Source organism: Danio rerio, chromosome 4 (assembly GCF_052040795.2).
Source record: "Danio rerio strain M-AB ecotype USA chromosome 4, GRCz13ab, whole genome shotgun sequence".
NCBI classification, from domain to species: Eukaryota; Metazoa; Chordata; class Actinopteri; order Cypriniformes; family Danionidae; genus Danio; species Danio rerio.
In genome coordinates this window covers 2,490,001-2,517,500 of record NC_141024.2, presented here as the reverse complement: position 1 = coordinate 2,517,500, position 27,500 = coordinate 2,490,001, and the positions used below count along the sequence as shown (strand labels likewise).

The window sequence follows — 27,500 nt, the reverse complement described above, 5'->3', positions numbered from 1 at the left end:
ATCCACATGGTTAATCAACTATAGATCACATACGGCTGTGGCCGGAAGTTAAGAAGAGTTATTTATATTATTTATTGAATGTCCCATTAATTGTATTGTAAACGTCTACCCCAACCCTAAACCCAACCGTCACAGTAATGTAAAAACAGATCTGGATCTAGAGTCTTCTCTATTAATATTGCTGATTAACCATTTGGATGGATGATAACAGCCTTCTGAGCCTACTAGTAGATGCAGAAGGCCCCTACTGGCCCAAATGTATCACGCCCACCACTGATAACGCCCATTCAATCCAGTGGAAACATTGGAAGTGGGTGATATTGAGATGTTTGAGAAAATGAATGAGTATCAGAACATCTGGCATCCCAGAATAAGCAACCATGAGGATGATTGTGCACATGTCTGCGGTTCATTTGTGAATTTTGTGATGTGACTTTATTTATTACTGCAATTAGGATTGACTTAATATTATTAGCCACATCTAATGTTTTGATGAGCAAACGCGCGACACACTGACCGCTGCTTTCATCCCAGAGTCCAGCGTTGGGCTTGTCCTGGAAATGTTTCTGCGTGTCCGTTGAGTGTGAGACAGTAATTACAGATCTGTCTCTCTGGCTGCTGAACTGCTGTAGGTGTAAAACAGAGAGATGTGTGGGGAAATGAAACAGATCGCAGGGTGCCGCGTTAAACAGGCTGTCCATCCGCACTGACGGGTTTGTTTGGCTTTCATGTAAAGCTGGTTTGAATCTCTCTCACACACACACACTCTCGCATTAGCGCGCTCGCTGCGGCCGCTCTGAAACGCAGGACTGTCTTTTGTTGCTGTGATAATTGCATAGCAGGATTTTTCCCTGCATCCGCACACACTGCTTTTAAGTCCTCGCTTAGCTTCAAAAAGAGAGAAACACAGCCTTAATGAAGCCATACACACACACGCACAGATATATGCACTTACTAATTCACACACACACTCGCACACTCACTTACTCACACATAACTGAATATATCAACACAATACACACTCATTTGCTCATTCACCTACGTGCACGAATATACACACACATTTATTCAATCACACACACATATATAAACACAAACACACACTCATTCACTGAATCAAACGTACACTCACACAAACGTGTACGCCCACACACACAAATATATAGACATACTTGTACATTTACTCACTCATTCACTCAAAAAACACACACACAAAATTATATATGTATAAACAAATATATAGACACACAAGTTCATTCCGCAATTCAGACGTACACAAATAGACACAAACGTGTATGCACACACACGCAAACATATAGTCATACTTGTACATTTACTCACTAAAAAAATACACACAAAAATATATATGTATAGACAAATATATAGACACACACCTTTATTCTGCAACTCAAACGTACACAAATACACACAGACGTGTATGCACACACACACACAAATATATAGACATACTTGTACATTTACTCACTTATTCACTCAAAACACACACACACAAAAATATATATGTATAAACAAATATATACACATACAGACATGTACGCACACACACTCAAATATATAGACATACTTGTACATTTACTTACTCATTCGCTCAAAACACACACACACACATACAAATATATAGACACACTTGTACATTTACTCACTAAAAACACTCACACAAAAATATATATGTATAGACAAATATATAGACACACACCTTTATTCTGCAACTCAAACGTACACAAATACACACAGACGTGTATGGTATGCACACACACACAAATATATAGACATACTTGTACATTTTCTCACTCATTCACTCAAAAAAAACACACACAAATATATATATATATATATATATATATATATATATATATATATATATATATATATATATAGACAAATATATAGATACACTCATTCATTCTCCCACTCAAACGTACACAAATACACACAGACGTGTATGCACACACACACACACACACAAATATATAGTCATACTTGTACATTTACTCACTCATTCACTCAAAAAACACACAAATATATATATATATATATATATATATATATATATATATATATATATACACATACAGACATGTACGCACACACACACTCAAATATATAGACATATACATTTACTTACTCATTCGCTCAAAACACACACACACACACACACAAATATTTAGACATACTTGTACAATTACTCACTCACTCATTCGCTCAAACACACACACACACACACACACACACACACACACACAAATATATAGAGACAAATATATAGACACAATCACTTATTCCCCCACTCAAACATACACAAATACACACAGACGTGTATGCACACACACACAAATATATAGACATGTATATTTCCTCACTCATTCACTCAAAAAAACACACACACACATGGATACACACACATATATTGACAAATATATAGACACACACACACTCATTCATTCACTAATTCACTCACTCGAACGCACAGAGACACACAAACACACACAGAGAAAGAGAGACGAACACACTAATATATAGACACACTTTCGCACAAATATATAGACATAGACTCATTTTCAGTCATTAACGGTCGAGTGCATCTCAATGTCCAAGAGTGTGTTCTAATTCTACTGGTTGCGCTAACCGTACCGCGTGCAATACTACCATCACATGGCGTTTACTTGTTATGCGTCATTAATTTACTAATTCTGAACCAAACCGTTAATCGGACCTTTTTAAAAACTCCCTCGCGGGCCGGATGAAAGTGTTCAGCAAGCTGCGTATGGCCCGTAGGCCGTAGTTTGCCCAATTCTGATCTAGCTGGATTTGCATTGTAAACCTTAAATAAAAGTTAAAAAGGGATTCTTTTTTTATTTTATTTATTAAGTTTTTAGTTATGATACTCCCAAAATAATTCCACATAAATGCGCAGGTTCTGTCTGACCCTACCCATTTTATTCATAAGCATATTGATTATACTTTTGCAAAAAAGCTAAAGTCAGCATGGCTGGTTTGATCAAGGGCTCTTATTTTAGTCCGTCTTGGATCCGCACACATGTCATTTTCATCATCTTCACCAGCAGTTCTCATGCACGTATATATTTATTGCTGTAGTTGTTTCTTCAAAAGTGAACTATATATAGCGCTCTGGGTGCCGCTCGGCCTCATGGGAGGTCAAACAGAGGTCACTCGCACCTCTGCAGTGAACACAGCTCAAGATGAGAGAGTGTGTTTTTCTCCAGACCCGCTTCAGGTGTACAGAAATCTTATTTGAAGCTAAAATGGGAAGCCGTTTTCATCAAACACACAGCCTGTGTTGAGCTCAAGGGCTGAATCGAACACACACGCACACATTTACACTCCACGTTTGTTAGCTTTCATCAGGATTGCTGTCAGCTTCTCTTCTCTCTTCTGTTCCTCTCTTTATTTACAGTACTTTGACTTTTCTTTTAATTATTTCCCCTTTATTTTTTAATTTCTTCCATTTCCCCCTCTGTTGGCCTTTCTGTTCTCCTCCTCTGTGTTTTCTGGCTGCTGTTATGAACGCTGTGTGCTCTCTGCAGTCTTCTAGATCATAATGTTTCTTCCTCTCATCCTGAAACTCCAAACTGGGACAAAACTGATGCAATCACCACGACCTCTCCGTCTTATCCGAGTGACCCGCGCGTCCTTTACCGTCACATGCTGAATCAACCCATAAACGGCTCGTCTTTCTCCCAGAAAGCTGTGAAACCGCAGTAAACAACTTCTATTTCACTTTCCTCCTCAAAACATTCACCTTCAGGAGCATCTCCGTAGTTCTTGATGAATGCAGGATGTAATCTGCTGTCACTCGGTCTGCACTGAAAGAATGATTGATTGGATTTACTCAAATATTTAAGGTAAGTGGTTGCAAATAATTTATGATGAGCTGAATTTAAGCAAACTAATTAAATTGAGTAGTGTTCAACTCAATTTGTTTGTTTAAATTCAGCCCATATAAATAGTTTGCGTCCACTTAAGCCTGGTTTATACTTCTTCGTCAAACCACGGCGCATACAACGCACATAGCTGTGCTTTTATACTTCTGCGCACTGTCTCTGTCGGTCTGTATTACTATTGGTCAGACAGATGCAGCTCATCCAGAACGCTGCAGCCAGGATTCTGACCAGAGCCAGGAAATCAGAGCACATCACACCTGTCCTCCGGTCTTTACACTGGCTCCCAGTTACATTCAGAATAGATTTAAAGTATTATTACTTGTCTATAAATCACTAAATGGCCTAGGAGCTAAATAACATTACAGATATGCTCACTGCATACAAACCTAACAGATCACTCAGATCTTTAGGATCATATGAACTAGAAATTCAAAGCAGGGGGAATCGGCTGTCAGCCACAACGCCCCTCGCTACTGGAATCAGCTTCAGTTGTGCTCCAACATTAGGCACATTCCAATCAAGACTGAACACACATCTGTTTAGCTGTGCCTTTACTGAATGAGCACTGCGCTACGTCTGACAGATCACACTATTGTGTCTCCCTTTTCTTTTTCATTCTTTTATAACCTGTTTTAACACATTTTAACACGTTTTTATCTGTTTTTAATCATTTAAAAATTTGTTTTGATTTTGTTATACTTGTCTTTTTTATTTTTGTTTAAGTAAAGCACTTTGAATTGTGTATATATATTGTAATATGTATAATATATTATCCTTTGCCGCCAGAAAAAAAATATTTCCCTTTATTGTGTTAGTGATGAATCTCCAACACTTAAAGGTTGGCACAGGAAAATCTTGAGTTAATTCCCCTGGAACATCTCACCCTTAAATACTGAAAGTATTTTCAAGTTTAGACATATTTGGGTTATTTGGAACCTGGTCTTTACCCTAATATGCTTAAAGGAATATTGTAACTGTATTGTTATCTGAAAAACAAGCAATGTCATAATCCTTTTTTCTGATCTGTTTAATGTAGGATAGTGCCGTTTTATGTGTAATCTGAAACTTATTTCTTCTTCTTTTTTCTGTGCATTGTTTTGTGTTGTTATTTTCTTTGCGTATCTTTTGAAGATATTTTGGTATTGTCTGTATTGTTGTGAAAATCCAATAAACATAATTATTTTTAAAAAAATAAACACAAATGATCCCATTTATAGCCCCCATATTTCTCGGCTTGATTGTGCCCCCAAATTCCTGGGCACACAGTGGGGGAAATAAGTACTGAACACGTCATGTTTTTTCATAGGCATAATATTTCTAAATGAGCTGTTGACATGGAGTTGAACCAGATTTTGGTAAAAACCCAAACTATACAAACATGAAAATAAAACAAAACAAAATAAATCTGAAAAATGAGTTATGTGTAATGAAATAACACAAGGAGAAAGTGCTGAACTACCAAAATGTGTTTAATATAAAAGGCTTTTTAGGTGATGGCAGTTTGAAGACACCTCTCATATAGAGAATGAAGTCACATGCATAGCTTAGGGGTGAATTTCTCACAGACTTCAACAGAGTGTCAAAATCTTGATGGCTTTGTGGGTCTCGTCTATTCAATCTGAGCTTTATTCATATTTTTAATTGGATTGGGGTCAGGTGATTGGGTGGGCCATTCAACAGCTTGATTTTCTTTCTCTGAAAGCATCTGAGAGTCTCCTTGGCTGTGTTTCGGATGCTAAAATGTCCACCCTGGTTTCATCCTCCTGCTAATGTAGATGTTGCACGGAAGCAGCTGATATTCATTTACACTGAGGAAAGACAGAGAGTTGCTGAAGAACAACTGAGAGATTTCAGCTGCTGTCTGGGCTTTCACTGCCGAACTACACCTCCCTTTCTTCACGTGTTCAACACTCTTTCCCTGTGTCATTTCTTTTTATTAAGCATAATGTCACTTGTAAACTAATTAGATTTTTTCCTTTGGTTGTTCCCAACATCTGGGAAAGATTTCAAGTCAACAGGACTTTTAGAAGCATGTTTTCTGAGAGAAATGATGGCGTGTTTAGTACTTAATTCCCCCACTCTATTTCCAATAAGCCTGGTCCCTACAGAAAAGTTTTGGTGACCCCTGCCTCATCTTAAAGATGAATGAGAGAGACGCACACCACAGTGAGTGTAATTGTAAAATATGAGCTTGCGCAGAGCAAGGTTAAACAGTGTGTGCGCTGTCTCTGTGTCTCTGTCAGGCGGTGTGGTTTTCATGTACACTAGACTGAGTCACAAAGCTGACATTTAACACCCTTCATTCTCGACGCTGGTGTGTAAATACACTCCATTAAGTGAAGCCTCTTCACTCCGCTCCTGCTCTCCATAATTATCCTGTCGAGTTGAACTGCTAGTCCAGGTTTAACTAGCGCTGTGTTAGCATTAGCAGTCACTTTATCTCAATGACACTCAGAGACTCGAGCGTCTGCTGAAGTTGGTCTGACTCTCACTCACACACACACACACACACACACACACACGCACATGCTTTCACTCGATGAGCGTCCTCATTTAGTTCAATCATTCGCTCATTTGCCTTCAGCTTAGTGCCTTATTTATTAGGGATCACCACAGTAGAATGAACCGCCAACTGTTTTAGCATATGTTTTACGCAGTGGATGCCTTTTTTGCTGCAAGCTAGTACTGGGAAAACACCCATACACTTTCACATTCACACACATGCACTCATACACTACTGCCAATTTAGCCTTTTCAGTTCTCCTGTAGCGCACGTGTTTGGACTGTGGGGGAAACCGGAGCAAACCCACGCCAACATGGGGAGAATATGCAAACTCCACACAGAAATGCCTACTGGCATAGCTGGGACTCGAACCTGCGACCTTCTTGCTTTTTGCTTCAAGAACTAAATTGGCCATAGTGTATGAGTGTGTGTGAATGTGGGAGTGTATGGGTGTTTTCCTAGTACAGGGTTGCAGTTGGAAGGCCTCCGCTGTGTAAAAAATTCATTCATTCATTTCCTTGTCGGCTTAGTCCCTTAATTAATTCGGGGTTGCCACAGCGGAATGAACCGCCAACTTATCCAACTTATAACTTATAATAGTGATATGTGTTTATTTAAACCTTTACAGTCATTATTATCCCCATCTTGCACAGTTTAATGTGAAGCTTTTGATGTCAGGTGGCATTTTCAAGCGGCTGCCGTCGAGTAATAATAATTACAGTGATTTGTGACCCGAGCGTATAGTAGAGGCTCAGTGTAGTAATAATATTAATGAGAGTCTAGACTGTGATTTTCTTCGCTCTCTCTCTCTTTCTTTCTCTTGCAGTGGCTTTGTTTCGTTTGCTGCTCAACCAGGTTCGCTTTGTGTGCCGATACATAAAATAAGGCAAATATAGGTCAGTGTGGCTGGTTTGTGTGTCTGGAATTGGCTCCACTATTTAGATTCAAGCTCTGTTCTAAATCCTACATATGCATCAATACAACACTGAATTTTGTTGTTAATAATTTTATCATCACTTATGACACACGTGTGCAGTTAATTATTAACCCCCCTGTGAAATATTTATATATTTTCAAATACTTCTCAAGATATATTTAATGGAGCGAGGATAAATAATGTAATAATATAATATATAATATTTTTTCTTCTGGAGAAAGTCTTATTTGTTTTATTTAGGCTAGAATGAAAACAGTTCTTAATTTTTTTAAATCTATTTTAAGCTCAATGCTATTAGCTCCTTTAAGCAATATTAGTTTTAGATTGTCTCCAGAACAAACCACTGTTTTACAATGACTTGCCTAATTACCCTAACTTTACCCTATTACCAATCAGGCCCGTGCAGAGACCGTCCAAAGGGCATGTGCAGGATACATTTTTTGAAGAGCGGGGGTGGGCGGGTTGGGGGGGGGGTGTTGTTATTGTTGTTGTTGTCGTCGTCGTCGTCGTCGTCGCGCACGTTCTGATCAGCTGTGTTGTCGTGCGCATTCTGATCAGCTGTGTTGTCGCGCGCGTTCTGATCAGCTGTGTTGTCGCGCGCGTTCTGATCAGCTGTGTTGTCGCGCGCGTTCTGATCAGCTGTGTTGTCGCGCGCGTTCTGATCAGCTGTGTTGTCGCGCACGCGTTCTGATCAGCTGTGTTGTCGCGCGCGTTCTGATCAGCTGTGTTGTCGCGCGCGTTCTGATCAGCTGTGTTGTTGCGCGTACTGTAAAGCGGGGGTAGGGGGTGGGTTGAGCGCGGGTACTCAAGAGTGGTGTTGTCGCGCGCCTACTGAAGGGCGGGACGGAGGGTGTGTCGCGTCGCGGGCGCACTTTTGATCATTTTGGAAGGGCACTTTCTATCCAAGACTAAAAAGGGCATGTGCACTGCACAGGTTGAGCCCTATGTGTGCACGTGACTGTTACCAGTGGTGTAGTCCTAAAATAAAAAGGTGGTGTACTATTACTCACCCAATCCAAATTTTAAAAGTAGGCAAAGAAACGACGAAAGTAAATGTGTCTTTGATTCATTAGATATACTAAACATCAGTTTCCTGTAGCTATTGACTTCCAAAGAAGAAAAAGCAAATACTATGGAAGTCAATGGTTGCAGGTGTCCAGCTTTCTCCAAAATATCTTCTTTTGGGTTTTTTTGAGTGATCAATCCATTTAAAAAAGAAAAATATTTAAACAAATTTTAATGATTTATGCTTATAGCTGATGAGCGGGATTTTGCCTCAATTTTTATATCAAATTTAAAGGGGACTGTGGCGATCATTTAGTACAGTTCATAAGGTAATCGGAAAATATATATAATGGAAATATAGGAGGGCTAAAGCAACGACCATGCTGTTTTATAATTTTACTTGAACGTTTCAGACATCATTCAGCTGATTTGTTGTGATCTTCAAAAAACTCAAATACTCAAACTTAATACACAAAAATTAGGGAAGTCTAATCACCAAAACAAGCGAGTATACTGAGGGTATGATCCTCAGAAGTCGCAATACCCAAACAGCTTGTGGAAAAAAGTAGGCCTACTGAGTATACGTGCGTATAGCAAGGACTACACCAATGCTAATTACCCTAGTGAAGCCTTTAAGTGTCTCTTTAAGCTGAATACTAGTGTCTTGAAGGATATCTAGTCAAATATTATTTACTGTCATCATGGCAAAGATAAAAGAAATCAGTTATTAGAAATGAGTTATTAAAACTAATATGATTAGAAATGTGAAGAAACAAATCTGCAGAAAAAATGGATTAAAAAATTAAGAACTGCTTTTATTCTAGCTGAAATAAAACAAATAAGACTTTTTCCAGAAGAAAAAATATTATAGGAAATACTGTGAAAATGTCCTGCATCTGTTCAACATCATTTGGGAAATATTTGATTAATTCACAGCAGGGTGAATAATTTTGACTTGAGCTGTATGTAATCTAATTGGATGCTTTTGTGTAGGGAACTCAATAGCCAAATGATAATGATGTGCTGTATAACCTTACGGTATATTGTATAGTGTGTTTCATACATCATAAATAAACTCATCATTTATGTACTGAAACATGAACACGGCTTAAGTGTTTCTGAAAGCTCTCTTCATCTAACACGCCGGCTCGCCTATTACTAACACAATAATAAAAAATTATAATAGTGTAAATATGATTGATATTTAACCGAGCTGCTTTTGTCAAGCACTTTGGCTGTATTGCTGCTTATAATAAAGTTTTTTCACCATCTACACTGCAAAAAAAGGCTTTTCTTATTTAGATTTTGTGTTTCCAATCCACATATCTTAAAATGTTTAAATTAAGAAGCATTTTCTGGACAACCAACATATATTGGCTTGCTTTCTGAAATAATATGTTAAAATGAATTGAGTTTTTCCTTAAAACAAGCTAAATAATCTGCCAGTGGGTTAAGCTAAATTATATCATGTCAAAAGGAAAAAAAAATATATTAGTTATCTTCCCCCGTTGGTCGATTATTTTGCTTGTTTTAAGGAAGAACTCGCTTAATTTTGAATCATTATTTCAGTAAAAAAAGACAATTACTGAATTACTTTTCATTCATTTGCTGTCGGCTTAGTCTATTAATCAGGGGTCGCCACAGTAGAATGAACCGCCAACTATTCCAGCATATGATTTACGCAGTGGATGCTTTTCCATCTGCAAACCAGTACTGGAAAACACTGAATTGCTTAATTATTTATTAATGAAGGAATGAATGAATTAATTTATGATTATTATTGTTGTTGTTGTTATTATTATTAATATTAATATTATTATTATTATTATTATTATTGCTATAATTATTGTTATTATTATTATTATTGTTATTATTGTTGTTGTTATTATTGCTATAATTATTATTATTATAATTATTATTATTGTTATTGTTGTTGTTGTTGTTGTTGCTATAATTATTGTTATTATTATTATTATTATTATTATTATTATTATAAGGATGATGATGTTGATGTTTATTATTGTTACTAATATTATTGTTATTAATGCTGTTATTATATCTTACTAAATATGAAATCTATTTTTTTCTCTGTTGGTTTGTTTCCAGAAAATAATAAATTAAGGGTTGATATTGATAAATAAAAAAATAAAAAAACTATTAATATATTGATAATTGTAAGTACTCTATTATTATTATTATTATTATTATTATTATTATTATTATTATTATTATTTCTATTATTGTTGTTGTTGTTATTTTAATGTTGTTATTATTTGCTATTATTATATCTTACTAAATTCATTCCCTTTATAAATCTGGGGTCGCCACCGCGGAATGAATCACCATATCTTATAAAATATACTTTTTTTATTTGTTTATTAATTTTTTTTGTTTGTTTGTTAATATATTAATAATTATAATTATGCTATATTAATATTATTATTATTATTATTATTATTATTATTAATATTATTATTATTATTATTATTATTGTTATATCTTTCTAAATATTAAATTGCATCTGTTTATTTGTTTGTTTGTTGTATTTGTTGTTGTTATTATTTTCCTCATAAAATAATTACTTGTTGAAACTGGGAAATTCAGGATTGTACAGTATGTGTTTAGTCATTTGGTTTTGTGTGTGAACAGTGTGTGTTTGTGCTTAATTGTTTTTACAGTGATTTTATAATCTGAATATTTTGTTTATGCAGTGAAAGTCTACAGAATCGAGTGCCTCTGAGTGTTTTTAATCAGCTTTTCTCCTGTGTTTTTGCTTCCTTCATTAAATACACACATTTTTGTGTCTGTTTAGTTTGAAGAGCTTCATCTGAGAAACTTCAGAGCAAAAAGACATTTGTGACATTGGTGTTTTTAATCCTTGTGCTTTACTCTTTGAATTACAGTCGTAAAGATTTAGTCAGATGTAATGAGTGATTATTGCCTTTCCCCCCTAGAAACTGTGCTTGAAGTGACAGAATGAGATCACACTGATTTATCATTTATCTCTAAGTTCTGTCGCTGTTTTCTGGGAGGGTTTTTCACATACACACACACACACACATACACACAAACATAGACACACACACTTTCACATCCTCAGAGGCACACTTACAGAGACACACAAACAGACACACTGTGCCACACAAACATAATTACACACTCGGAGATTTATGATGACTGTCTGTTCAGTTTATTTTGATTATATTATATTATATATGTAAAAATATTTTTACATTTAATTTAAATAATATTTTTATCTTTTTCATTTAATGTAATATTAAATTTTTTATTATTTTACTTGAATATATTTATAATTTATTCTACAGAATTGTTTCTTATTTTTTATTGTATTTATGCTATAATTAATTTTATTTTTTATTTTACATTTTATTTTATAATATACAGTTTATATTAAGAATATTTCATCTACATTTAAAATAATGATTACTCATTCTGTTTAATTTATTTATTGTTTATTATTTTTCTATTTATTATTTTATTTTATTGTTATTTAATTTAGTGTTTATTAGTTTTAATTGATTATTATTTGTTATTTAGTTTATTAAATATTTTTAATTTAATAGGGTAATTTTAAATTATTTTTATTTCACTTATATTTCCTATTTTATTTCAGATTTTATTTTTCATTTTATTTTATTTCTTTAATATACAGATTATATTAAGAATATTTTATCAACATTTAAAAAGATCAACAATCATTTAGTTTTATTTATTTATACCTTTTATTTATAATTTCATGTTATTATTATTTCATTTATTTTTTATTATTTTTAAATGATTATCATTTATTATTTATTTTTATAAAATATTTTTTATTTAATGTAACGGTTATTTTTTTATATTATAAATCCAATTTTTATTTTATTTAACATTCGTCATATTTTATTTTACATTTTATTTTTCATTTTATTTTATCCCATCTTTTATTATACAGATTACAGAAGTACAGAATACTTTATCTGCATTTAAAAAAGATTATTCACTCAATTTATTTTATTTATTATTTTTATGTTATTTTATTTAGTATTTATTATTTTAAATTGACTTATTTATTATTTATTTTTATATTTTTTCATATTTAATTTAATTATTTATTTATTTATTTCACTTATATATCATACTTTTTATTTTTTTAGCATGTAAAATTTGTTGAAAATTAAAAATATTTTATTTACATTTGAAAAATACCTCATTTAATTAATTAAATTTATTTTCAAATGTTCTATTATTTGGGGCGGCACAGTGACTCAGTGGTTAGCACTGTTGCCTCACAGCAAGAAGGTCGCTGGTTCGAGTCCCAGCTGAGTCGGTTGGCATTTCTGTGTGGAGTTTGCATGTTCTCCCCGTGTTGGTGTGGGTTTCCTCCAGGTGCTCCGGTTTCCCCCACAGTCCAAACACATGCGCTATAGGTGAATTGATTAATTAAATTGGCCTTAAATGTTATTGTCTTAATTAGTTAAGCCTTTAAACGTCTCTTTAAGCTGAATACTGGTGTCTTGAAGAATATCTAGTCAAATATGATGTGCTGTTATCATGGCAAAGATAAAATAATCCGTGATTAGAAATGAGTTATTAAAACTATTATGTTTGGAAATGTGCTGAAAACATGTTAACGTTAAACAGAAATTGGGGAAAATTACACAGGAGGGCGAATAATTCATACTTCTGACTTAAGCTGTATATTTCTACACCGAATAAAACCGTGATTGTGCTGTTGAAGTGTTTGCTGTGTGTTTTCCATGTGTGTTCAGCGCATTATAAGAGCTCTCTCTCCTCTGTGGGTGCTGTTTAATTCATTTCATGCTCTCTCATGAAGCTGGATGGGGCTTTGACAGCATCATCTGACCTCCATTACACTCACATCTTCACGTCACATCAAGCTTTCAGGGCTCTCTTCAACACCAGAGCATCTTTAATGCATTTCTCTCTCTCTCTCTCTCACACACACACACACACACACACACACACACACTTCATAACCTTGAAACAAAATAAGATTAATGTAAACTTGCAAATTAATAAAAGTATTGCTATAAAATCTGAACTATGAGAGCGACGCAAGACATTCATGAACTACCGACTTGTCTTGATTCTTTCAGATTGATTCACTGAAAGAATCAACTCATAAGAGTCAACTGCTCATGCATTTGATTCTGATTCATTTTTGCTCATGTGCAGAGTCTTTTGACTTTGCATAACATCTTTGTGAGTGAGTGTGTGTATGTAAATGTGTGTCCAAGCACGAGATTAAAATCTGTGTGTGTGCGTGTGTGTGTTTTGCATTTCTTACTGTACATTGTAGGGACCAAAATGTCCCCACAAGTATATCAATACCAGTTTATTTGACCTTGTGCGGAATTTTTTTCATCCCTGTGTGTGTGTGTGTGTGTGTGTGTGTGTGTGTGTGTGTGTGTGTGTGTGTGTGTGTGTGTGTGTGTGTGTGTGTGTGTGTGTGTGTGTGTGTGTGTGTGTGTGTGTGTGTGTGTGTGTGTGTGTGTGTGCGTGTGTGTGCGCGTGTGTGCGCGTGTGTGCGCGTGTGTGCGCGTGTGTGTGCGTGTGTGTGTGTGTGTGTGTGTGTGATCTGTTTACGGTCATATGAGCCATCTGCTTCACACTGCTGTTCGCAATCCACCGATTGTTGACGTCAGGCATGGTGGTTCCTACTGTACACTCACACACACAGTTGAAAGAAATGCATTCACGCACGCGTAGTCTCTCTCTCTCTCTCTCTCTCTCTCTCTCTCTCTCTCTCTCTCTCTCTCTTTCACACACACACACAATTTCTCAAGGTCAAAAATGACTGGTATTGCTATAGCCTACTTGTGGGGACATTTGATCCCCACAAAGTAAGAAATACAAAAGCACACACACAGTCTAAACACTCAAACACACACACAGTCTAAAACACATGCTTGGATGCACATACTCGCACTCAAACACACACACAAAAACACACTCATAAGTAAATACACACAAATACAAACATACATGATCTCCCTCTCTCTCTCTCACTCACACACACACACACACACACACAAAGAGTCGTTCTTCTCATAAAAAAAATCTTCACAAGGTCAAATTGACTGGTATTGCTATACTTGTGGGGACATTTGATCTCCACAACTTAAGAAATACAAAAGCGCACACACACATACAAAGAGACGTTCTCATGAAAAAAAAATCTCCACAAAAATTGACTCGTATTGCTATACTTGTGAGGACATTTGATCCCCACAACGTAAGAAATACAACACACACATATACACACACACACACACACACACACACACACACAAATTTTGACATGCAAATACACACATACACACACTCTTTCAACACAAATGCACACATAATCTTACACACACACTCTCTCACACACAAATAAGCACATAATCACGCACACACACTCAACACAAATACACACATAATCTCTCTCACACACTCACACTAAGACAGAAAGAGCAAGAGAGTCCCGCTGTCATCCCGCAGGTCTTGACAGATGTCCTGAACGTGTGTAAGCTCTTACAACACACACATACACACACAAACACACACACACACACACACACACACACACACACACACACACAAGAAACCTCTGAAATTTATCCCGTCCCCATCTATTTACATTTAGGAGATCGGCAAAGCCCAAAGAGATCTCACATCATTCAACATCTACATAATACTGCTGCGAGAATATTAGCATGACAGCACTCAAAACATTAGCACAATACCAGAGAACATTAAAATTACGTTAGCGTAACATGTTGGCGTGGGTTTCCTCCGGGTGCTTCGGTTTCCCCCACAGTCCAAACACATGCACTATAGGGGAATTGAACTAAATTGGCTTTAGTGTGTGTGTGTGTGTGTGTGCATGAGTGTGTATGGGTGTTTCCCAGTATTGGGTTGCCGTTGGAAGGGCATCCGCTGTGTAAAACAGATCCTGGAATAGTTGGTGGTTCATTCTGCTGTGGTGACCGCTGATGAATATGGGAATAATGAAAGGAAAATGATTATTTCTGTAGCACGTTTTGTTTTTCCAGAGGTTCCTGAGCATCGCAAACTGAACATAGATTAGGAACGGCATCTCGTTGTGCTGTAAAATGACAGACGACGAGTGTTTAAAGATGAGAAGCTCAGGCGTATGGAAGATCGATGAGTTCTGGACTGTGTTTAAAGCAGTTGTGAAGTGTGCTGTTGTCACATCTGTACAGAATACACACACACACACATGCACAAACACTCATAATAACACACATCCACGACTCGGCTATTAATACTTTAGTGTGAATGTGCTTCAGAGAGCTGTTTTCACTTCTGTCTGAGTCTGATCTTCACTCCTCCAGAGATGCACACACACACATACACACACATGTTGGTATGGGTGGTTTAGGAGGACTCTCCAGAGGCATAATGCATTTTATACAGTAAAAATTACTCTTACTTACTATATTTCTCAGGGGGCACAGTGGATGAGTTCACACAAGTTTCTGTGTGGAGTTTGCATGGTCTCCCCATGTTGGTGTGGGTTTCCTTTGGGTGCAACGGTTTCTCCCACAGTCCAAACACATGCACTATAGGGGGATTGATATGTGTATGAGTGTGACTGCAGTAGTGTATGGGTGTTTCCCAGTGTTGGGTTGTGGCTGGTAGGGTAAACATATGCTGGATAAGTTGGCGGTTCATTCCGCTGTGGCGACCTATGATTAATAAAAGGAACTAAGCCGAGAAGAAAATGAATGATCAATGCCCATACCCCAGCACTACCCCTAAACCAACCCTGTAGTAAATTTTGAATGTTAAAAGACCCCCTAAAGAATGATTTTAAGTGTTTTAATTTAAAAGGACACACAGCATGTCCCTGTAAACCACTGTAGTAGAGTACAATTAGTCATAATCATCTAATTATACAAAAAACTGTCCTTGTAAACCACCAAAGCCAGTACACACACACACACACACACACACACACACACACACACTCACAAGCAATCAACAGCAATCTGTAGTATAATACAAAACAATGCTTATTTGTATTATTTCTAATAATAAATTAAAAATAAAATAAATATAGTAAATAAAATAAAAATATATTAGGATATATTATTTAAATAAATTAAATAATTTATTGATTTAATTAAAAATAATACATTAAAATAAACACTAACAAAAAACAATAATCAATTAAAAAACAATAAATACAGAATTAAATAATAATAACATAATAAATAAAAAATAAACAAATAATAAAATAAAATGAAAGTCTATTTAAATGTATATCCAAAATCTAGACATTAGAAAAATAAGATATTATAAAAAAATAAATTAAATAAATGTTAATAAAAATAGGAGATATAAGTCAAATAAATAAAACAATAATAATTATTCAATTCAATTTAGAAATATTCAATAAAAAGAAACACTAAATAAAAATTATATTCAAATAAAAATAATGAATAATATAACAATACATTAAAAAATATATAAAAATAATAAAATAAAATTAGGAATTTTTCGAATGTGTAACAAAAATCTGGACATCAAAAAATAAAATAAGATGAAAAATAAAATAAACGAAATGAAAAAAGGAGATATGAGTGACATAAATAAAAAGAATAATTATTACATTTAATTATAAAATAAAAAACAAATTAAAAATAATAATCGATTAAAAATAACACTAATAGTAATAATAAACAGAAAATAATAATAATAACAAAATAGCACACACACTCCCAAGCATTTAACAGCAACCTGTAGTATAATTAAAATAATGCTTATTTATAATATTTTCAATAATAAATGAAACATAAAATAAAAAATAGGATATATTAGTAAAATAATTAAAATAAATAATTAAATTATTAATTTAATTAAAAATAATTAAATTAATGTAATTAAAAATTGCTAAATAAAAATAAATAATAAATAAAGAATAATAATTAATTAGAAATTAGTATTAAATACTAAATAAAATAATAATAACAAAGTAATGCATAAACACATGCGTTCAACAGCAATCTCTAGTATAATATAAAACAAGGCTTATTTATTATCTATACAATAAACTAGAAAATGAAACAAAAATAATAAAATAAAATGAGGGATTTTTATAGATGTAGATAAAATATAAGAAAAGTGAATAAATAAAACAATAACAATTATTCAATTTAATTTAGAAATATTTAATACAAATAAACACTAAATAAGAATAATAACCGATTGAAAAATACTGACTAACACTAAATAAAATAATAATAACATCATACATTTTAACAGAAACTAATGCTTATCGTGACCACTTTAACTGCATTATTGACTAATAACTGTGACAAAAGTCTGCTTATATTATATGTGTGGTTGTATGTATAAGTGGATAATGTAAAAAATATAACAAAAACATTGAAGCAAATCAACATTATAGCAATTTTACAAAATTTTAATCCCGTTTCTGGACAAAGCGAATGATCTACAGGTGTGAAAATGCTGTGATCAATCATTAACACTGCTGTTTTACTGCCTCTGATCGCCTCTGAATGGATATAGATGGTGCATTATTTAGAGAGTCGGAGAGATGGATGATTTTCCAGTTCTAAGTCTAATGGATGTGTGTGTGTGTGTGTGAGAGAGAGTCTGAGGTGAACGCAATGGAGTGTGAAGGGGAAAATGTGCTGAAGAAACACTAGAGAGGGAAACTATAAATGCTCGGGTCACAGAGGAGCTCACAGGAGACATGAGAGGCTTGGACAGATTCTGCATCACATATTAATAATAGACCATTCATTCATTCATTTGGCTTAGTCTCTTTATTAATCAGGGGTCGCCACAGCGGAATGAACTGCTAACTTATCCAGCATATGTTTTACACAGCGGAAGCCCTTCCAGCTACAACCCAGTACTGGGAAACACCCATACACACTCATTCACACACACCCAGTTGGGACTTGAACCAATGACCTTCTTGCTGTGAGGCGACCACTGAGCCACTGTGCTGCCTCTAATAATACAACAAGATAATCAGAATATCAAATAATAAAATATAATAAATGTCAAATCAAATAAAAAAGGATATATGAGTGAAATAAAACTAATTTATTATTAAATTTTAAAATTGCATGTTTTCCATGCGTGCGTGTGGGTTTCCTCCGGGTGCTCCGATTTCCCCCACAGTCCAAACACATGCGGTACAGGTGAATTGGGTTGGCTAAACTGTCAGTAGTGTATGAGTGTGTGTGTAAATGAGTGTCTGTAGATGTTTTTCAGAGATGGGTTGCGGCTGGAAGGGCATCCGCTGCGTAAAAACATGCTGGATAAGTTGGCGGTTCATTCCGCTGTGGCGACTCCGGATTAATAAAGGGACTAAGCCGACAAGAAAATGAGTGAATGAATGAATAAATTAAAAAAATATTCAATAAAAATAAATAATAATCAATTAAAAATAATAAATAAAATAATAATAACGTAAAAATAATAAATACATGAACTAAAATGAGTGATATTTTTATGTAGATAAAACATTCTTGAAATAAAAATAAAATATCTGTATATTATAAAATGAAAATAAAATAAAATATAAAATAAGTATAATAAATGTTAAATAAATCAAAAATAAGATACAATACTGTAAAATAAATTAGGAGATATTCATGTAAAACAATAAAAAATAAAATTTTTAATTAAATTTTAATATTATTAAATAAAAAATACTTATCAAATAATAGCTCAGTGTGGCCTCACAGCAAGGAGGTCACTTGTTGAGTCCCAGCTGGGCCAGTTGGCGTTTCTATGTGGAGTTTGCATGTTCTCCAGTGATAGCATTGGAAGTGGGTGCATTCAAATATTCTTTAAACATTTAAAATATTGATTGCTTTTATATATATATATATATATATATATATATATATATATATATATATATATATATATATATATATATATATATATATATGTAAGTGCAAAACTAATAAACACATTATCTGTTTGAATATTTACATACTGCATTGTTACCTTGTCATGAATAATTGAGTATATAAATGTGTACTGTATATTATATTTATATGTATAATTAGCATATATTAGATATATATTTGTAATGTTAGGTTTGCCTGCTCTGTTAATTCATTTATTCCTTCATTTTCTATTTCGGCTTATTCCCTATTGTTCTGGGGTCGCTACAGCAGAATGAACCGCCAACCTATCCAGCATATGTTTTATGCAGCGGATGCCTTTCCAGCTGCAACCCATCACTGGGAAACACCCATACACTCTTCAATTCACACACATACACTACGGCCAATTTAGTTAATCAATTCCCCTATAGCGCATGTGTTTGGACTGTGGGGGAAACCGGAGCACACAGAGGAAACCCCGCCAACACTGGGAGAACATGCAAACTCAAAACAGAAATGCCAACTGACCCAGCTGGGGCTTGAACCAGTGACCTTCTTGCTGTGAGGCGATTGTGACACAGTGCTCGATTAATAAATGCAGGTGTTAATTAATTGTCCGTGTGTGGATCATTATGTGCATTGTTGTCTATGATAGACGCTTCAAATCAGTCCCTGATGTGCTCTTATTCCTGTTAGTGTCTCTCATTATTCTTATCATTATTATAATAGTGTTGTCTTGGAAGGCAGGCGGTGGGGAAGTGCACTCGTTTTTGGATCAGACCCACAGACGGGTTTTTTGTGCATGACCTACATAAGTGTTTGCCTGCCGGGAGAGTGAGATGCTGGAGCCTCACATGACTACACACACACACACCTGTTAACACATACACACACTCACACCTCTGATACCCTTAATTTGACATTCAGCGTCTCTCGTTCTCATAAGATCATCAACTACTCACAGCGTGGCAGTCAGATGAGAGTGTGTGTGTGTGTGTGTGTGTGTGTGTGTGTGTGTGTGTGTGTGTGTCTGTCAGTGATAATATTTGTCAATTTGTAATATCTGACAGTGAATCACAGCACTGAAGCGTCGCTGATAAAGTCATGACAGCAACTGGATTCTGCACTACATGACACACTTCAGCTCTGAGTGCCCTAGTTTGTTATGTTCACTATTGAGAGTGTGTGAAAATATTGATACGCCATAATATTGCTGTATTTTTTGCAACATTACTGCATTTAAATCAATTCAATTGTATTTATAATACACTTTAAAGCAAAGCAGCAAAGCAGAACATAGCAAAGCAGAACACATACTTTACATTCATTCATACTACTTCGGCTTAGTCCTTTATTTATATGTGGTAACCACAGCGGAATGAACTAACAACTTATCCAGCATATGTTTTATGCAGTGGATGCCCTTCCAGGTACTGGAAAATACCCATACACACTCATTCATACAAACACCCATACACTACGGCCAATGTAGTTCATCAATTCGCCTATAGCGCATGTGTTCGCACTGTGGGGGAAACCGGAGCACCCGGAGGAAACCCACACCAACACGGGGAGAACATGCAAACTCCACACAGAAATGCCGACTGGCCAAGCCGAGACTGGAACATGTGACCTTCTTGCTGTGCGGTGACAGTGCTAACCACTGAGCCACCGCGCCGCCCTTTAAATATACAAATAGATAAAATTAAATATAATGTCAACATCTCGCGCTGTGCTAAACGTGTTTATTGATACACAGATGCCCATATCAATTCATCGCTAAGATTTTGTAATACTATTTAGTTGCGTAATAGTCAGTTTTCTCTACTGACCACTAGATGATGGTGTTGAGGGGGTTTTATGTAAGCTAGTAAGTTAGTAAAACAAAGACGGCATGCACACAATATTTATGACAGCTTTATATAAAAGTGTTTGTCGTTTTTCCTCCTTGACAATCTCATTATGCACACCAACAGCGTAATTTTAGCGAGATAAACTGAGAAAAGTTTCTTTACTGATAAAAAAATAAAATAAAATATAAATGGTGTAGTGGTGAGTGCGTCGACACATGCACTCCAGTGCTCACGGCTTAGTGGTCCTATGCCGATTCTTTCCCTCTCTCTGCTCCCCATGCTCTCCTGTCTATACTCTCTACTGTCCTATACATGAAAGCGTAAAAAAATCTAGAATAAAATAATGAAAAGTGGATTTTTTTGCCATAAAAAATCCTATAAATGAATATTTAATGTATTAAATTAAATGGATCTTTATTTGTCTAGCTCTTTTACAATGTAGATTGTGTCAAAGCAGCTTCACATAGAAGTTCTAGTAAACTGAAACTGTCAAGAGTTTAAGTTTAGTTCAGTTCAGGTCATTTTAGTGTGGTTCAAGTTTCACTGCTGAAAGTCCACTGAGTTACACTGAAGAGCAAATCTATTGATGTGCAGCTCCACAAGTCCCAATCCAAGCAAGCCGGCCACAGTGGAGGAACAACTTTCACCAATTGACCAACGTGAAAGAGAGAGAAAAAAAGGTGAGAGAAACCAGGCTCAGTTGGCCACGATCATTTCTCCTCTGGTCAAACTTCTTGTGCAGAGCTGCAGTCTACACGCCGGAGGCTGGAGACGCCTGGACATCCATCATGGAGATGCTGCAGGTGTGAGAAGGTCACCAGCGAGTGATCAGACTGGATCAGTATTTATATTATTAAGTAGAATAGAATAGAATAGAATAGAATAGAATAGAATAGAAAAGAAAAGAATAGAAAAGAAAAGAATAGAAAAGAAAAGAATAGAATAGAATAGAAAAGAAAAGAAAAGAAAAGAAAAGAAAAGAACAGAAAAGAATAGAATAGAAAAAGGTGCAGGTTTTTGTTTTAGGTAATAATTCAAAGTTGGAAAATGGTAATAAATTGCAAAATATAAAATCAGATTTCAAAAGGTTTTGTTTTGTATTTGTTTGTATTGTTTGAACACTAGTCAGTGTGTTCGTTTATTCGAGCATTTAAATGTTATAAAAAATATTACATCAATAATAAAAAAAGCTTTTCCTTGCGATAAAAAAATCCCGGAAATGTACATAAAATGTATTTAAATAAATAAATAACAAATAGAATAGAATAGAAAGTGCAGAGTTTTCATTTTCAGTCACCCTTTGAATTTGGAAAATGGTAATAAATTGCAAAATATCAAAATTTGGTAAGAATTCAGTTTGTATTGTAATTCTGTGTTTGAACATTAGTCAGTATGGTAGTTTATTAGAGCATTTAAATGTTGCATTAAATAATAAAAACAAAAACAAAATGTTCCCATAAAAAACCCATCAATATGTATCAAATGTATTTAAATAGAATAGAAAGAAAAGAATAGAAAAAGATGCAACATGTTTGTTTTCGTTCATCCTTTAAACCTTTTTCTTGCCGTAAAAAAATCCCATAAATGTTTATCAAATTTATTTATTAAATAGTGTATAATAAGGTGCAAAGTTTTCATTTTCATTCATAATTTGAAGTTGGAAAATAGTTATAAATTGCGAAATATCAAAACAAATTTGGTAAGAACCGTTTTGTATTTTTTTGCATTGTAATTCTGTGTTTAACCACTGGGTGGAATCTGCATGACTAGTAGATAGGCAAATGAATAGAGAGGGACAGGTGTGTAATCAAGGGGAGCACAGCATATTATGGATCATGAATGTGAGCCTGGAAAAGCAACGTGCAAAACCATCCTATATGCTTCATGAGTGCATGATATAATAGAACTGTGAGTACAAAATGCAACTGCATGATGAAAACACCCTGAAAAACCAGTATATGGAGGAAGATCATTAATGTTTGTGTTTTACGCATTAGAAACATCAAGTGACACCACTGGTGTTTACGTAATTACAGATTTAAACCCAATAATATTGTGACACAAGTGTTGTGATAATATTGTGTTGTCAGCAATGCAATGATAGTTTGCTTTATAGCTGCATTTGTATATGAAATCATTTCATCTGCTTGTTTACTGATTTGCTGCATGAGGAAGTGGTGCATTGATGCTGTAGTTTGCTGTTATATTACATCATTGTGCATATTTTAACATGGAAATATTTAGAATGTATAGACTATGTGGTGAAAAACACAAAATATGCAGCATCCCATAATGTTTAGTATGTTAATTACTATATCTTTAGAAATATAGTGAGCATGTGGAATTATAGGTGTGCTTTAATCAATGCATTTGTTTGTAATGCACATATAATTCCACATGCTCAGTCTATTTTATATACAGTGCTCAGCATAATTGAGTATTTCTCAGTGAATATAGACAATGTTTTTTGCTGCATTTAAACAAAACAGATTTATTAAACAGATATATTTCTTAAAATATTTATTAAAATGTATTAAAATATTGTAGTCACCAAACATATTTAGAAATTGAAAGATAATACAATTAAATTCAAGCAGAATTTTGCAAAAATAAATTAAATCCTACAAAATTTCACATAAATTTGTCAGATTTTTTTTTACTTCTCTTGATTTTTCCTCTTTTAAATGTGTATTTAATATTTTTCTATGACATAAATTTGGCTGTACTAGTTTTTGGAGTGTTATTGCTAGTTATTTTGTTAGATAAGCTCCAGATTTGGCTTGAGTTCTGACTAATCTAATGTATATACAAATATAATATGGTAGAGCTTCTTATTAAAAATATGGATTTTAAAAAGAGACTTGCGAGGGGGGTACTTATATATGCTGAGCTCTGTAGATGTCAAATTTATTATGCATTTTTATATGAAATGATTTCATCTGTTTACTGATGTGCTGCATGTGGAAGTTGTATGTGATGCTGTAGTTTGCTGTTAAATGACCTCATTATGCATATTTTAATATGGAAATATTCAGAATATATAGGTTATGTGGTGAAAAATGCATTATATGCAGTATAGACTTAGCAAAACATCCTATACTGTAAAGTGAAGTTTATTTATAAACTAATTTCGAGAGGATCAGGTGCTTATGATAGCTTGCAGCTGGTCCCGCATTAATTTAATTTATGATTTACCAATCAGACAATTTCTGATCCATTATAAATACCCTAAGTTCCATATCACATTCATTCATTCATTTTCTTGTCGGCTTAGTCCCTTTGTTAATCCGGGGTCGCCACAGCGGAATGAACCGCCAACTTATCCAGCAAGTTTTTTACGCAGCGGATGCCCTTCCAGCCGCAACCCATCTCTGGGAAAGTTCCATATGACAGCCATCTACATTTTGAGGAATCCCGCTTCCACCTCTACTCCTCCTCCTTTCCTAGAAGGCAATCACATATGCAAACATGTATAGATGTATTTCAACTGTTAATTCCAAATGCCTAATAACATCACAGATGTAAGAGTGGTCATAATTTGGGCACAACCTGAGTGAATCTCCTCCAAACAATGATTACAATAGTCTAAAATAATAATTCAAATTCAATTTCTATTTGGCTTAGTCCCTTTATTAATCTGGGGTCGCCACAGCGGAATGAACCGCCAGCTTATCCATGTTTTACACAGCGAATGCCCTTCCAGCTGCAACCCATCACAGGGAAACACCCACACACACTCATTCTCACACACACACACACTACTGTCAATTTAGCCTACCCAATTCCCCTATAGTGATTGTTTAGATTTGTGGGGAAGAAACCCACGTAAATGCAGGGAGAACATGCAAACTCCTCATTGAACCACCAACTAACCCAGTCGAGGTTCGAACCAGCGACCTTCTTGCTGTGAGGCGATTGTGCTACCCACTACGCAACCGTGACGCCCAATTCTAATAATTATTACTTTAAAATGCAACACAAATACACTAGAAGTCTGTTCAGTATCTCACTGTGAATGAAGTGAATATGTTTGTGTGTGTGTGCATGCAAGTGTGTGTGTGTGTGTGTGTATTATGCTAATGACTCTCAGAGGAGTCTGGCACAGAGGCTCTTGTTGCCGTGGAGTTTTTCCTGACACTGTTGCCTGGGAGATGGTTTGGTGTCTGCTGTGTGTTAAGATATGGAGTCCTGAGAGTCGTCCACAGCTGACCTTCAGTCACACCCTACACACACACGTGCACATTCACATACCTGACACACACACACACACACACACCTGACACATACATATACACACCATACATACACACAACTGACATATACCTCACACACCTGCATGTGCCACATACGCACACACACACACACACACACTTGACAAGCGCCTTACAGATGCCACGCACACACACTCTCTCTCACACACACACCTGACACACATGCACATACACACCATTCATTCACACAGACCTGATACATGTGCACACAACACACACACACACACACACATAATCACACGCTTAACACATACACACTCACACTCTCACCTGACACACATGCACACACATTCACACACCACACATTCACACACCACACATTCTCACACACTTGACACACGTACACATACACACCACACACAGAACACACAATTACACACTTAACACATTCATACACACACACACACCTGACACACGTGCACATACACACCACACATTCACACACCATACATTCTCACACACTTGACACAGTACAAATACACATACACACACACACACACACCTGACACATGCATATACACACCATACATACACACAACTGACATATACCTCACACACCTGCATGTGCCAAATATGCACACACACACACCTGACATGCGCCTTACAGATGCCACGCACACACACTCTCTCTCACACACACACCTGACACACATGCACATACACACCACACATTCACACACCACACATTCTCACACACTTGACACAGTACAAATACACATACACACCACACACACACACACACACCTGACACACGTGCACATACACACCACACATTCACACACCACACATTCTCACACACCTGACACACGTGCACACACACACACACACACAGACACGCACACAACACACACTTAACACATACATACACACACAGACACACCACACATTTAAACACTTAACACTTACACACACGCACACACCTGACACATGCGCATACACACCACACACACACACCTGACACATACACATAACACACATTCAAACACAGACCTTAATAATAATAATAATCACTTGTGAATATAAATTAATAAATGCAGCATAAAGCAAATATTTATATGGGATATTTACAGTAAATGTCTACCTTTTATGTAAACAATTATTATTATTATTACAATATATATATATATATATATATATATATATATATATATATATATATATATATATATAGAGCGAGGTTATATGGGATATGCATCTTATTAATATTAATATTATTAATCACTTGTGGATATAAATTAATAAAAACAGCATAAAGCATAGAACTATATGGGGAATGCACATTAAATGTCTACCTTTTATGTAAACATTTATATTTTATGTATAAATGTGTGCCATATTTTATATGGTGAAGATATTTGGGATATGCATCTTCTTAATATTAATATTAATAATCACTTGTGAATATAAATTAAAGCAGCATAATGCATAGAATTATATGTGGTTGTAAATAAAATGTCAACAATCATCAATAATTTATTTATATGTATAAATGTATGTCCTTTTTTATATGGTGAGGGTATATGGGATATGCATCTTAATATTAATAAGCACTACAATAAAAATGAGAGAATAGTGTGTGTGTGTGTGTTTGAGTGACAGCTCTCGGGGGTCTGCTTTGACGTGTGTTTTCCTGAATAACACTGGACGTTACAGTGATGTTGACAGACTCTGAGTGCAGCTGCTGTGATGTCTGACTCAGTCTGTTATTGATATGAAATATTACACATCACTGACCCGTCGAGATACCGGAGCTTCACATTATCATCACAACAGCCAGACTGAACACACCAGCAATAATCTGACTTCATGCTGTAAAGAAATATGTCTCCTCAAACACCCCTTCTGTCGCGTCATCTGAAGCGTCCAGAGGAACTCAAGTGAATCAGTTCATGAGTCTCGCGTTCACTCCATCACATTTCAGTTGTTTCTGTTGATATATTAAATCATTTATATTTATTAAGGTGGGGCTAATTAATAAGCACTGTCGCCACACCGCAAGAAGGTTTCTGGTTTGAGTCTCAGGTGAGACGCTTGTGCATCTACATGCAGCTGAGGGCAAAAATGTTATGAAATATTTATTAATATCGCAAAATTTTAC

The 27,500-nt window shown here is 35.1% G+C and overlaps 1 protein-coding gene across 5 annotated transcripts in view; it reads left to right on the top strand.

The window, feature by feature from the left end:
- Positions 1–27,500, top strand: part of kcnc2 (potassium voltage-gated channel, Shaw-related subfamily, member 2) — a 142,088-nt gene that overhangs the window by 7,521 nt on the left and 107,067 nt on the right. Inside the window, 1 exon segment of one of the 5 annotated variants that reach the window (NM_001442299.1) lies at positions 22,933–23,039. The gene's annotated coding sequence lies outside the window, so the exon portion shown is untranslated. 5 annotated transcript variants of the gene reach the window in all.